This window comes from Nanorana parkeri, unplaced genomic scaffold, assembly GCF_000935625.1.
Source record: "Nanorana parkeri isolate BGI_ZX_2015 unplaced genomic scaffold, ASM93562v1 scaffold1907, whole genome shotgun sequence".
Taxonomy (NCBI): Eukaryota; Metazoa; Chordata; class Amphibia; order Anura; family Dicroglossidae; genus Nanorana; species Nanorana parkeri.
This window is the reverse complement of record NW_017308175.1, coordinates 95,282-110,238: the sequence shown is the minus strand read 5'-3', so window position 1 is coordinate 110,238 and position 14,957 is coordinate 95,282. Positions and strand designations below refer to the sequence as shown.

Sequence of the window (14,957 nt, the reverse complement as noted above, 5' to 3'; positions counted from 1 at the left end):
GGGGGGGGGGGGGGGCCTAAAGCCGTGCAAGGGGCCCCAAAATTTCTGACGGCTGCCCTGCTCTGCACTAGAACCTTTATCTTATCTCAATTATTTTGTTTACTATTTCCAAAAGACAGTGTAAAGGAGAAGGAATGATGAAAATAAAATAATTTGGGGTTTAACCAATCAGTTTTGGTAGGGATGCACCGATACTTTTCGAGTACCAGTGACGATACTTGACATTTGTTTTAGGAAAACTGTCACATGACAATAAACAAAAATGTATCAGTACTTGTAAGTACTCGGGCAAGCATCAGTACTTGCTAAAATGGTATCGGTGCATCCCTGCATCTATATTTATAAAAACAAAATCATACATTAAAACAAAGATTTATAAATCCCAGATGCTCCGTGTGCTCCTTACAAATGACAGCTGCCTCTTAACTTTTGAATTTTTCTCTAGTCTAGTCTTGGAGCTCGAAAAGTATCGGTACATGTTCTTGTTCTTGTACCGAGTACGGTACTTGGTATCGGTGCATCCCTAATTTTTGGCATATAAATTCTTAATGGTCTGTATAACTGAGGGCATGCCCATTATCTAAATACATTGGGGGGAATTTATCAAAACTGGAGAAAACAAAATATGGAGCAGTTGCCCAGGGCAACCAATCAGCTTCTCTTTTCAGTTTGTTCAGTTAAGATTTGAAAATGAAAGAGAGAAGCTGATCGGTTGCTGTGCACAACTGCACCAGATTATCAGGGTTATTCACTAATGAGTAATGAGTTTAGAGAAGGCAGGAGAAGTGAACAATCTAGACACACACACACACACACACACACACACACACACACACACTGCAGAGGCTGAAAGCAGGACCCACTTGCCAATATTATAATTGAATACATTTTTTTCATCCTGTCTCTTTCTCTGGAGCTGTCAGGGCCATAAGATTAAAACACTTTTATAAATGTATACCATCAGCAAACGGCTTAAACACTGTCAGCATGAGCCATGGCAGCTGCGGAGGGAGCTGGAAGATACCCAAAACTGTTGGATTCCTATACATTTTGCATAGCTTAAAATAAAGGAAAAATTAACTACTAAAAAGAAATAGCACACATACACTATATTGCCAAAAGTATTGGGACACCTGCCTTTACACACACATTAAATTTAATGGCATCCCAGTCTTAGTCTGTAGGGTTTGCAGCTATAACAGCTTCAACTCTTCTCGGAAGGCTGTTCACAAGGTTTAGGAGTGTGTCTATGGGAATGTTTGACCATTCTTCCAGAACCGCATTTGTGAGGTCAGGTACTGATGTTGGACGAGAAGACCTGGCTCGCAGTCTCCGCACTAATTCACACCAAAGGTGTTCTATCGGGTTAAGGTCAGGACTCTGTGTAGGCCAGTCAAGTTCCTCCACCCCAAACTTGCTCATCCATGTCTTTATGGACCTTGCTTTGTGCACTGGTGTGCAGTCATGTTGGAACAGGAAGGGGCCATCCCCAAACTGTTCCAAACAAAGTTGGGAGCATGAAATTGTCCAAAATGTCTTGATATGTTGATGCCTTAAGAGTTCCTGTCACTGTAACTAAGGGGCCAAGCCCAACCCCTGAAAAACAAGCCCACTCCATAATCCCTCCTCCACCAAACTTTACACTTGGCACAATGCAGTCAGACAATTACTGTTTTCCTGGCATCTGCCAAGCCCAGACACGTTCATTGGATTGCCAGATAGAGATGCGTGATTCGTCACTCCAGAGAACACATCTCCACTTCTCTAGAGTCTAGTGGCGGCAAACTTTACACCACTGCATCCGACACTTTGCATTGCACTTAGTGATGTAAGGATTGGATGCAGCTGCTCGGCCATGGAACTTATTCCATGAAGTGTACAGTATATGTGTATGCTTGTTTTAATAAACACATCTAGATTAAAAAAAAAAAGCTTCATCTGTTTTACAGACACATATAAACTGCAGCGCAATTATTTTTGAAAACTAAAACTTTTCCATTACATATGCTTTTTTGCACACAGAATATATGTAAAACTTTTTCTAAGTCTACCTTAAAGGAGAACTTCATTATAATAGGGACTACGTAGCAAGCAGAAATTGTTAAGACAATGAACACTTTGATCAGTAGTATTTCATTACTATCCGCATATACTGTAGATTGCAATGGTCAAGAATATATAATAGTACAGCGGCTCTAAGTATGAAATATACAGTAAATAGCGTGTTCCATAGAGTACAGAATACAGAGTATGGCGGTCAAAATAATGTAATGTACATCAATAATAATGTAATAATAATAATAATAATAATAATGTAATAATAATGTAATAATAATAATGTAATGTTACATCATCCTGACTACTGCACTCTGTATGTTGTGCCGTATGTTGCACACTCCTGACTGCTGCGCTCCCAGCATACAGAGAGTACAGGTCAGGTGTGCTTTACACTTTTCCCTAGTAATCCTCCGGGCCGGTAAGTCCCACCATCTATGCACAGGGACTGTGCTGGGCCCCCCCAGGCTGAGGCCGGTGTGAGGCATCGCGCTTCTGTAGATGTGATTGAAGAAGGGGGGCTGCGGAGATGTGACTGGGGGGGCTGCAGAGTATGCACAGTATGTACAGTATGTGACTGCAATTCAATGCTGCCATGGACGCTGCTGTTTGTTTCCTGGGAACAGACCTCTTAAAACGGGGACTGTCCCTGGAAAACGGACTAAAGGTGCCCATACACCTTACAATTTTCTGGAGACTTTTTTCTGCCATTGCGTTTTCCTCCCAAAATCTGCCAGTTGATGGGGAGTGTACAACCTCAATTACTGTACAACTGGCAGATTTTTGTCTTTCAAGCAGGCTAGAAAACGTTTGTCTTGTTGGACTAAAATTGACAGGTTAATGGCGTTGTTGTACAACACAAATCTCAACATGCAAACTGCACCTGCTCAAACAAAAACCTGTCCTTACAATCAATGAAAATTGGCCAGGTGGTGGTGCTGATGGGCTAGTTTTAAGAGAATTGAACGAGAGTGAGATGTCTGCACAAAAAAGTTGTACAATGGTTGTAAGGTGTATGGCCACCTTAATGGTAACCTTACTCTATATTTGTTAATATTCTATATTAGTATCATTATGTGAACCTGTTTGTTTAATGCTGACCTCCCCAGGAGCACATATTTAACTTCCTTTTAATTGCCCTGGTCCATTCAGCCACTAAGGGTACGATCACACCAGATGCAGTGCGTTTCGGTCCAATTCTGGCCGGAACACACTGCATCGCATTACGGCCGGCTCACTTTTTTGTGGGGCAGGAGGGGGTGTGGCGAGCCATTGAAGTGAATGGCACTGTAGCCACGCCCTCTGGAAGCAATGCGACCGCCTGCACGGGATCGCAAGGCACATTGTAGAGTGTGGTCCGGTCCAGAGTGGTGCAATCAAAATGCTGCAAGCACTATATTGACTGAACAGAACAGTATAGGAGCAAAAGAAATGTAAGCATGTGATACTGTGGAGGCAGCATAAAAGACCTACCAAGCACAGGTTTCATTAATATACACTACTGTGGAGGAGAATTAAAGCTCTACAAAGAACAGGTTATAATATACAGTACAGGGGTGGACCTACCGCCGGTGCGGCCGCCCCAGGGCCCAAGGTGGTTGTAGGGGCCCACTGAGGTCTGTCCCGGGGATTGTTGGCAGAGGGGGACCGGCCACCGTAGCGGTGATCACTCTTCTCGGGAGGAGAGAGCCGAGAAGAGTGATTGCCGCTCTCGATCACTGAAGCCGGCACACAGTAGTGACAGCTGTACACATTCTTCTCCTACTCAGCGGCTGCAGCCACAGAGTGGCCGAGGGGAGAAGAATCTGCTTCAGTGATCGGTCTGTTGGCGGCCACCTGCAGTTTCCTCCTCCAACTTCATATGGCGATTGCTGCTGGGAAAAAGTGCAGTCGACACAGGGTCTACTAGGTATCACATGCACTGTCTATATATACTACATCCGGCGACTGAGGCTGGCTGCCTGCCTGGTATACACAGCTGTTTCAGAAGTTTGGTCTAATGGTTTTGACTTGACGTTTTAGAAGCACTGTGACCGTGGGCGGTGTTGGCTTTTAATATTTATAAAATTGTTTTGCACAGCTGGATTGCTCAGTAACTCCCTGCCTCAGATCCAGTCTTTTGGCAAAGAGAACAGTTGTTATGAATCATTCTTCCAGAAAACTTCTTTGGAATTAAGAACTGCTGGTTACTTAAGCATCAGTGTTTTAGTACAAGGAATTATACTTCCCTAGAAGCATGCTTCCTCTGACCTCATAAAGCTAAGTATCTGTGTTCAATAAGCATAGGAAGACATATGGGGAAATAAAATCATGTAGTTTAAACATCTGACAAGAAAATAATGACCAGCAGAAGGAAGCTTGGAAGCACAGGGGCTTGAACACCACATCACTGTTACGAAGAGATAAAGTAAGCAGCAGTTCTATTTTTTTTAATAGTAACCCTACAATAACATTTGTGACACTGTATTTTAGAATGTGAGTCAGTTATCTTTCACGTGTCCACTATGTGTTGAGAGCCAGCATTCTGAGATGGCAGTATGAACATGTGAATAAGACTCCAAATCAAACACTGGCACAGTTTGTGGTTTGTAATATATTTTAGTCTGTCTCTGCACTGGGATAATATGACTGTAATCATGCAGAAGAATAAAATGAGGAATAAAACTAGGAATATGTCACGTTGATTTCTTCAGAACATTGTGACTCAAATGGGTTAGATAGTTTTTTTGTTACTTTTTTTTTTTTTACCTAGAAGGGATGCTGATGTAAAATTATACGGAGCAGTGAAGACTTGTTCACACTTGATACTTAGCACTTGTTTATGTTTTTATGTTTTCTAACATTATCAGAATGCATTTACAGGTGAAACTCGAATAATTAGAATATCGTGCAAAAGTAATGGCAGTAAGTGCTGCAAAAAGGGCCCAAACCAAGTACTGAGTACATACGCATGCTTGTACTTTTCAGAGGTCCGATATTGTTCTATGTACAATCCTTGTTTTATTGATTGCATGTAATAATCTACTTTTCTGAGGTTGTGGATTTGGGGTTCTTGGGGTTTTCATGAGCTGTAAGCCACAATCATCACAATGATGACAAATCACGGCTTGAATTATCTTGCTTTGCATGTAATGAGTCTCTCTCATATATTAGTTTCACCGCATAAGTTGCATTAGTGAAATAAATGAACTTTGCACGATATTCTAATTATTCGAGTTTCACCTGTACATCTGAACAAAATCAGGATTATTAACACCAATGTGCTACATTGCAGTAGATAAGAAAACTAATGGTTTGATTGTTTGCTGTGTTGATCTTTTGGAATTCAATGTAATTGATTTTGGGTAAAGCATAAAATAAGGCATGTATTTTAGCGTGAATGAACACATGAACAGTATATTAGTGTTAGGGCAAACTTACACAAGCTGCTGTGAATTTTTTTTCAATGTCCAACACAATGCTGATGCGCTGATCCCAATTTGTTTTTTTTAGAACTTTATTGAAATGTCACAACTCACAAGTGATATTTAATTCAGTTCTACGGGCACAGCAGGGTGCAAGGTGGTTGCTCTGCATTTCATCCCGCTGCACTGAAAAGTACAGCATGCGACACAGTGGTGTGAATGGTGTCCATCCATGACAAGGCAAATTTACTTGTCTTGCGTTGGAGCAGCATTGGAAAAAATGGCCAGCGCAACCCCAACACATCTGGTGTGAATTGGCCCTTAATATCTGCTAAAAGATTTCAGCTTGCACTAGATTATTGTTAATGTTGCCATTGGCAACACCATCACTTGTATACCCTTAATTAATTAATCAATTGTAATTTCTGAACTAAAATTTTTCTACACACTTATTTTGGGAATGTAAAAATATGTAATGTAATGTAATGTAAAGCAGCATTTCCTATCAACCCCACACATGCATTTATAAGTGAGATTTCTAAAATATTGTTCACATGCCTTTCCCTACTACCTGGACTCGCAGGTGCTTTGAAAAAGCCGAAGGCAGCCGAGTGAATAACCCAGCCGAAGTGAAGTGAGCAGAAAGACATTCGGCTATTTACTCCAGCTCAGTACGGCTGATTTCAGCCGTACATCAGCTGCCTTCGGTCCGCCGAACATGAGATCACGGCTGGCTCCGCCCAGGTGGCATTTGCGTGGAGATCGGTCGGCTTCGGACGACGGTTCTCCACTTTTCGGCTGTCACTTTGGCTCAGTCGAGCCGAAGCATATTTCCTTCGACTCTGCTGAGTCGCTCGGCTGCCTTCGGCTGCTGTACGGGCTATTGTGAATATTGTGGATAGCCCGTACAGCAGCCATTCGGTTCGACTAAACTGAGGGCAGAGGCGGCTGAAGAGAGCCAAAGGATCAGCCGAAGCTACGGTTGCATCCTTTGGATCTTTAGTGAATAACCCCCTGTATTTCCACTTTTGCAGCCAAATTGGGATAACACCTACTATATATTTGTTACATGTTCCCGTTCACATAGTATAACTAAAAAAAAAAGGTTTAAAACTAAAAATGTGCTGAAAAATCCCATAAAATCTTACTCCCTTTCTATAGGAGAGGGCTGGGTCAAGAGTCATGTTTACCATAAGTAATCATGTATGTACTCTGCTGGCAAATCCTAATACCAAAAATGTGCACATTTTCTGTCCTAACAAAGGGTTAAAGATATTCATGCCTGGGTGGTACATTGTATGCAATTTTAAAAAAGTGTCCCTATAGTGTATTGTTTAGCAAGTTATTCTAAAAATTCAAGATGCTTGTAGAGCCCAATGTATAAACCTTCTCCATAGAAACAGAAATATTTTAAAATTATTTTTAGGCATGCTGTATGAATAGCAATAGATAGCAAACAAAGTGTGGGGGTCTCAAATTTGGCTCCACAAAAAGTGACAAACACTTTATGTCTGCGGAATTTCTCAACCTTTAATGCCCAACTTTCCTGTCCCTGCCTGCTCCCTTGTAATGTCAGTTACAGTGCCAGCAGGGCACAGCCGAGTGCATTGCACATTATACAGTTCCGCAAATTGCATAATCTCCACATCTTTGTTAAATACTTTAAATTAGACATGCGCTGTATGAGAAGGTGAAGTGAACATGAGAACTATATTGTGTACACCATCCCCCAATAACTGTGTAAAAAAGGAAGTTGTGGTAGAACATGCAACAGGTTTTCTTTTTTACAGTGTCTTCCTGCAACAGATAAGCACAAAGAAGCAAATTATAGATTTATCTGTAAGGTTTTTCTTCCTGAAATCAGAAAAGTGTCATACATTTATTCATGTATGTAGTCATATGTGCCATATTTACAGTATATATGATATTTCTAATTCTGGAAAATGTTTATTTAACAATTACAAACTACTTAAAGGAAATGGATATACATTATATTTGCTTATATATCTACCCTCTATGGAGAGAGGAAATTAATAAACATACTTATAGGAAGATTTTCAAACTTTCCAAACACAAAATGCATTTGTTTTTTTCCTCCCAGAAGATTATAAATGAACTGAAAAATGACTAAAAATCAGGAGCATCACCTCTAATCATCAGACAATCTATGACCATGCTAGGTTTTAGGTTAGAACAGAATTTTGGAGCAGCCCCCTTCCTATGCTTTACTTGTCTAGTGGCTCTGAGCAGTAGTATAAGGTGGCAAAGATAGTAGCCATTAAAGGTTTGGTTACCTTTTATATAGGTCCCATTTACATGTGTGCGTTACATATAACACACATGTATTAATGTGTGTTATGCTATGCATTAACATGTGGTTACATAGTTACATAGTATTTGAGGTTGAATAAAGACATAAGTCCATCAAGTTCAACCCATTGCATGTATGCATTTATGTTTGAGCTGGTGTGTGCGTGTGTATGAGTCCATGTGTGATTTTGCTCTTAGGAGTACTTGTACCCCTGTATGTAACGGTCTCAGAGGAACTCGTCCAAGAGTTTCTTGAATTATTCCACACTCTTAGCTGAAGTCACTTCCTGCGGCAGTGAGTTCCAGACCTTAACCGCTCTAACTGTGAAGAAACCCTTGCGCCCCGTGTGTTGACATTTTTTTCCATAAATTTTTGGTGGTGTCCCGTGGTCTTTGTTACGGAGTTAACCGTAAAAGAGTTTGTTAATAATGTTGCTGTCACCATTGAACAGTTTATACAAGAAAATCACTTTTTTTTGTATATGGGGTCCCTCCTAAATATTCCTACCAGACCCTAAGGGCCTGGTATGACTTTTAGGGGAACCCTACACAGTTTTTGTTTTTTTTAAATGTGTCCCTCTTTACATTTCTACCAGACCTAAAGGTCTGGTATTGTTTGGGAGGGGGAACTGCACACTTTAAGAGTATAAAAAAAAAAAATTCACTTTTTTTTTAGAAATGTCAGTTTTGCTGCAGCAGGTTCTATACATCGTACAGATCCACCACTTCACAGGCAGGTTAAGGGGACCCCCCAGGCATGATATTTGAATGAATTTTTCATTTTTATTCTTACCCTTTTAATTCATGTTAAAATCACTGCTCCTTTAAAAAAAGTTTTTTTGTTTTTTTGTCATTGATTCCTTTCCCCCAGGGCAGTACCCGGACCCCCTACACCTTTTATGGCCAATAACTTGCATATTAGCCCTCTTAAAGGGGACATTCATTTTCGAACGTTCGACCCTCATTGACTTGCATTAAGTTCGAGTTCGTATTCGAACATTTCGGCCGTTCGACTGTTTGAATACGAACCGAACACGGGGGTGTTTGGCCCATCACTAATCTTTAACCCCCAAAAGGGACCAGTCTTCATGTCAAAAAATAAAAAGAGAGGAGATGGGGCTTTTTCGGTAGCAAGTGACAGAGACCAAAAATTACCATTTCTATACGGGAACATGATATACCAATTATGTTTGTCATGGCTATCTAGCCTCACATTATAACTCTGGAATGGTTATTTGGAGATCAATCTGTTTTTATTTTTCTGTTTTGTAATGTGAACATATCAATTATGTTTTTAAAATGTTTGAACCTGTGTATAATAAAATACTTTTGTTTTATCATGTGGTAATTTTTGGTTTCTGTCACTTTGTACTGAAAAAGCCCCACCTCCTCTCTTTATTTTTTGACTTGATACATTAGGGGTGTGGTACTTTTAATTCAGAATCTGGTTACGATTATTTGACATAATACCAGTCTTCATCTTCCACTTTAGTTCTGAACAGTTTGATTGTTAGTCCAAGGTAATAAATATAGACCAGTAACCAGTAATGAGTTTTTCCTTATATTAGGCAGATGAGGTTCAATAAGTTCCTGATGTTCTTGCTTCTGATTTTAGAAGGTCCCATGGCAATTTGGGGACATCCCAATTCAGAGACTCCACCTTAGCTAAAGCATGGAAATATATTTTAAGTTGTAAATAGGTGATATAGGGGTAGAACGTAATGGATCCAAATAGAGAATAAACTCACAGTCAAAATATAAACTATATTAAAGTGTACAAGGGCTATGCTTGGCAGCTTAGAGTTACAGACACAAAGGAGCCTCTAAGGGCCATTTTGGGTAACTTCCAAGAGGTACAGATAAAAACAGGAGTGTCAGATCAAATGCTGAAAAAACATTCAGAATTTTAAATCTGTATAATGCTAAGCAACATGCTATAAATGCAACATTAAAAATTATTCTATGGCAAAGGCTATTTGTACTAAATAATACAGATATTTTTATTAGGAATGTTTTTTTTTTTATATATATAATGTTCATTATTTCTAATATGATTTCCCTAAAAACAGCCATTTTGTTGTTAAAAAAGATCCTGTACTTTAAGCTATATTAGTTCTATTGTTTACTTGTGCATTTCATATGCACTAATTTTTTAGATTATTATGACCACCCCATCAGTTCTTCGTTGGGCCACCTTTTGCCTTCAATACTGCGGCGATTCTTCTTGGCATTGACTCCACGAGATGTTGAAAGGTGATGCGAGGAATCTGACACCATGCCTGATGAATAGCACTGTCCAGTTCTGTGAGATTTGATGGTTGTGGAACCAGCTGCCTGATGGCTCTTTCAACTTCGTCCCACAAATGCTCAATTGGATTGAGATCTGGTGATTGTGGGGGCCACCTAAGCAAGGTAAAGTCTCCCTCATGTTCTTGAAACCACTCCTGCACAATACGAGCACCGTGGCATGGCGCATTGTCTTGTTGGAAGAAGCCATCTCCATCGGGATACGCCATCAACATGATAGGATGAACTTGATCAGCAACGATACTTTGGTATGTTGTGCTATTCAGACGTTGTTCCACACGAATTAAAGGGCCCAAATCATGCCAGGAAAACATGCCCCAAACCATAACACTGCCCCCACCAGCTTGAAGGGTTGTACTCATGCATGTGGGGTGCATGCTTTTATGCTGTTTCTGCCAAATTCTCACTCTGCCATCTGCATGATGCAACTGGAAACGTGATTCATCGGACCACATTACTTTTTTCCAATGCTCGACTGTCCAATCCTTGTGTTCCTGTGCGAATTGGAGACGTTTTATCTTGTTAACTGCAGACAGCAAAGGTGTTCGAACAGGCCTTCGGCTTCCATATCCCATACGATGCAGTGTACGGCGAACAGTGCGTTCAGAGATCATTTGAGAGGATCCCTGATTAAGATCTGCAGTAATTTGATGCACTGTTGCCCTTCTGTTGTCTTGTACCAGTCTTGCCACTCTCCGTTCTGCCCTAACATTGACTAGTCGCTGACGGCCACAATTCGCACGTTCAGACCCAGATTTTCGACTGACAGTCCAGTCTTCAAACACTTTAACAACAGCTGCTCTTGAACATTTAACGAATTCTGCTGTTTTGCTGATACTTGCTCCTTGCTGTTATATGGTGTCATTATGTCAGGATTCTATTGGATACATTTGTTAATAAATTGATAATACATTTTTTCTCTGCGGAGTTATACAAGCAATATACTTGCCAACTCTTCTACTCCGTTTACCCCTTATAGTAATAACATTTTCCACTAACATGTTATGACAGATTGTTTTAACGGTAGTTAAAAAGAATCTGGAACTTTGTCTTCTCTGAGTTCAGTAAACACTGCCAAGATTGTATTAGTATAACTGTGTGAATAACATTGAATTTTAAGCAAAGACTGGTGTTTATGTAACTAACTGTTTTGTTACTATACTTTTACATTGTAAATGTATTACATGCCCTCAATTTATAGCATTTGTTACTTGGAAATATGTTGCAATCTTTTTCACCTAGAGCAAATAAAAAATGGCCGCAGATAATAAATACTTATATTTGCATATAATTGAACCATACTTGAAACTACAGAGTATCCTTCTTTTTCATTATTGTTTGCCTGTAACCCAAGGCTGCCTATTAATATCATGTTCAGGAGTGTCATGAAGAATGAAATTGTGATGAACTATGACAGATTTGTTGACAAATTGTTAGAACAATTTGCAATAGAACAGAAACATTCCACTGAACAGCTAAAAAATTGTCAATGTCATCCTTAAAATTCATGATTTTTTAAATGTGTGATTCAAGGAATGGAAAGAGTCAGGTAGTTAATCATAACTTGATATTACCAGTAAACATTTTACCTCTTGAAGTCTCTGAAGGAGACTCAATAGGAATTGTCTACCATGTTTGAGTCTTGAAACAGAAGAGTATACTGATGGAATTCGTATTCTTTCAGTGAAAATATATATCAGAAATTCAGAGTCTTAAATCTATTTCACAAAATGAAGGAAATCGCTCATCAGTGCACAAGTCTGAAGAAGACTTTTCACAATCTGCTTATGATATTGTATCTCAGACAAAGGATAACACAAGCAAGAATCCATCTGATTTCCAAGCCTCTAGTAATTTTCTGGATTCACAGAAAAGCCATGATCTGTCAAAGATTACATCTCAACCAGGGAGACCAACTGAACTTACTTAGTCATCATTTGAGAAAGCAGAATTTCACTCAACGCAAGCTGATTCCCCTGCAGTCATGAAAATTCCAGATGTAACTCAGACAAGGACAGGAAGAATTGTAATACCTGTGGATAGACTTATTTCCTCAATGACTACTTTAATATCTGGTTGCCAAGTCAAGGAGCAAATACTAGATAGAGCATAGTTGCCAATATTTCCCAATAAAATTTGCATTCAGCAAACAATTGTAGGCGGGGAATGCACTGTAATTAGGGGTGGGGCATTCATTTAAAATGGGTGAGGTTGATGGGCGTGGCCAGCAGCCACATGTAAGCAGTCGCAACTGAGACGAGCTCTCCTCCGGTATCCTGCCTTCCATCCTGTGGCTTACCTTGCAGCTCTCCTGTCCCACGCCGGCTTGTAGGTGAAGTTCCCCTGATCCGTACGGTGCCATTTGGAGGGGGTAAGAGGACATACTGCTCCACGGAGATGTCCAAGAAGGAGAAGGGCAAGCTGGGCGGCCTCGCGGTCCAAGATGGTGGCGGTTCCCAGGCTCTGCTCCGCACCCCCAGTAAAGTGGCTGGCGATAAGATCAAGGACCCGGCAGCGCGGCTGGAACGCTTTGCCCACCACCCGGACACCCCTAAGCAGCAGAGGCTTACCTACTCAGGGGATCGCGGCGCCCGGAGAGAATCCGTGGGTGATCCTGATGTGTCGGACTCAGAGGGCCTGGATGATCCTGTGGTGACTGTGAGTACTGCAGCTAAGGCTGCTAAAGGCCTCAAACCACCTAAGACCAAACTTAAGGCAGCTGAGCCCACTATTGCGGATGTGTATTCTGCTGTCCAACTCTCCAACACTGCACTAAATGTCCTAACGGAGGAGGTGCAGGGGATGAGAGCGGATATTTCATTTATACGCCACGATTTACAAAAAGTGCGTGAACGCACGACAGCTCTGGAGGGTAGGGTGAGGGATTTGGAAGACTACTGCCCCTTTAACTGCAGAAGTCAAACTGGCGATGCAGAAGATACATATAAACTCCCAGAAGTCCGATGACATAGAGAACCGGCTGCGCGGTGACAATATACGCGCTGTCGGTATTCCAGAACGTACAGAAGGAGCTAATGCCACTGATTTCATTGAAAATTGGCTGCCCGAGGTCTTTGGGAAAGACTATCTATCCTCACTGTTTGCTGTCGAGAGGGCTCATAGAGTCACGTCCCGTCCCCTGCCACCTGGGAACCCTCCTAGGCCTCTGTTGATCCGGCTTCTTAACTACAGGGACAAGGAATGCATATATTACGAAAGGCGAGAGAGTTGGGCGAATTATCCCTGGCCGGCTCGAAGGTCATGTTGTTCCCGGACTTCTCTAGGGAGGTGCAACTACGCAGAGCCAAGTTTCAGGAAATAAAGAAACATCTGCAGCAACTGCACCTCGCTTACTCCATGATATACCCCACGAGGCTCCGTGTGGTTGCGAATGGCGAGACCCACTTCTTTGAGCACCCTGAGCAGGCCTCATCCTGGCTGGAAAAGATTGCTCGCCGTCGTGGCCTGGATAATTGACCAACTCTGCCGTGGTCACTGCCTGTGGCTATTTTTCTTCTGGCACTCCCTCCAGTTCCCTACAAGTAACATACCATTTGTTTTTACTGCAAGGTGGCCTTCATATCCCCGATGTTGTGGGGGAGGGGAGCTTTCCTCCCAGGTTTCTAGACGACCACTCACCTGACGGAGTCAATGTTGTCTACAAGCACTGGGTTGTCCCTGGAGTTCAGGGCTGCAGCTACCTTTCCCCGAAGGTTTCCCTGCGTGGACAGTTTTTACGGGTTTCTCCGTTTGTTGTTATTTAATTTACGTTACTCTATTTTTTCCTTTTTTTTGGTTGCCTGCTGGTTTTTTTTTTACTCGAGGTGTTCTACAACGTGCGACTACAGTTGAACTACATTTTTGCCTACATGTTTGTATATGCCGATGTTTTCCACTGTATGACATGTCCTCGAAATGCCGGATCACTTAATTAATCTGGTCTCCTGGAATGTGAGAGGTCTGGGAGACACTGTGAAGAGGAGATCTGTTTTTAGTCATATTCAGAGTAGCAATCCTTCCATTATCTGCTTGCAGGAGACACATCTAACCTCTGATACCTCTGGTACCCTGAACAGACGTTTCTGCCAGGTTGGCTACCATTCATGTTACTCCACCTACTTGAGGGGGGTTTCCATACTTGTTCATAAAAACCTGCCGTTCTCCTGCACGCGGGTAATGGTGGATGCTGCGGGGAGGTACGTGTTCTTACACTGCCGTATTTATGAGTTGAATTGTGTGGTTGCCTCTGTATACATCCAGCCACCGTTCTCCAGTGATGTGCTCAAAGACCTTGCTCGGTTTCTGGCTGATAAGCTGCCACTTCCGGTCCTGGTGTTGGGGGACTTTAATAACGTCATGAATGTAGGCTTGGACAGGTTCCCGCAGCCCTCGCCCAACGTACGAGTCCAGGACACCCCGTTTAGTAACCTCTGCGTGGAAATGGGGCTGCTGGATTTGTGGCGCCTGTCCAATCCTGCTAACCTGCAATATACCTGCTACTCCAAATCTCATAACACTCTTTCGCGGATTGACTATGCCCTGGGAACGTCGGAGCTGGTGCCCTACGCATCGAGAGTTGAGATACACACTAGATGTCTCTCGGATCATTCCATGCTTTCTGTCCAGCTCTCCCTGGGTAGACCCCGCTCGATGCTTCCCTGGCGTCTCCATCCCTACTGGCTGACACTATTTACGGATAATGCATCACTGGAGAACGATATTTCCTTTTTCCTGTCGGTGAACATCCCTTCTGCTCCCTTGGGGGTGGTCTGGGATACATTGAAAGCCTATGTTAGGGGTGCATTGCTTAAGAACATCTGCTCGATTAAGTCAGGGTCTAGACGTGAACTGGATTTGGCTTATCAGACGGTGGCAGATAGC

The 14,957-nt window shown here is 41.9% G+C and overlaps 1 long non-coding RNA gene across 1 annotated transcript in view; it reads left to right on the top strand.

The window, feature by feature from the left end:
* Positions 1-4,391: 4,391 nt before the first annotated feature.
* LOC108800091 overlaps positions 4,392-14,957 on the top strand; it is a 39,857-nt gene continuing 29,291 nt past the window's right edge. Inside the window, exon 1 of the long non-coding RNA XR_001942070.1 lies at positions 4,392-4,462. This is a non-coding gene — a long non-coding RNA (uncharacterized LOC108800091). The remainder of the gene's footprint in view (positions 4,463-14,957) is intronic.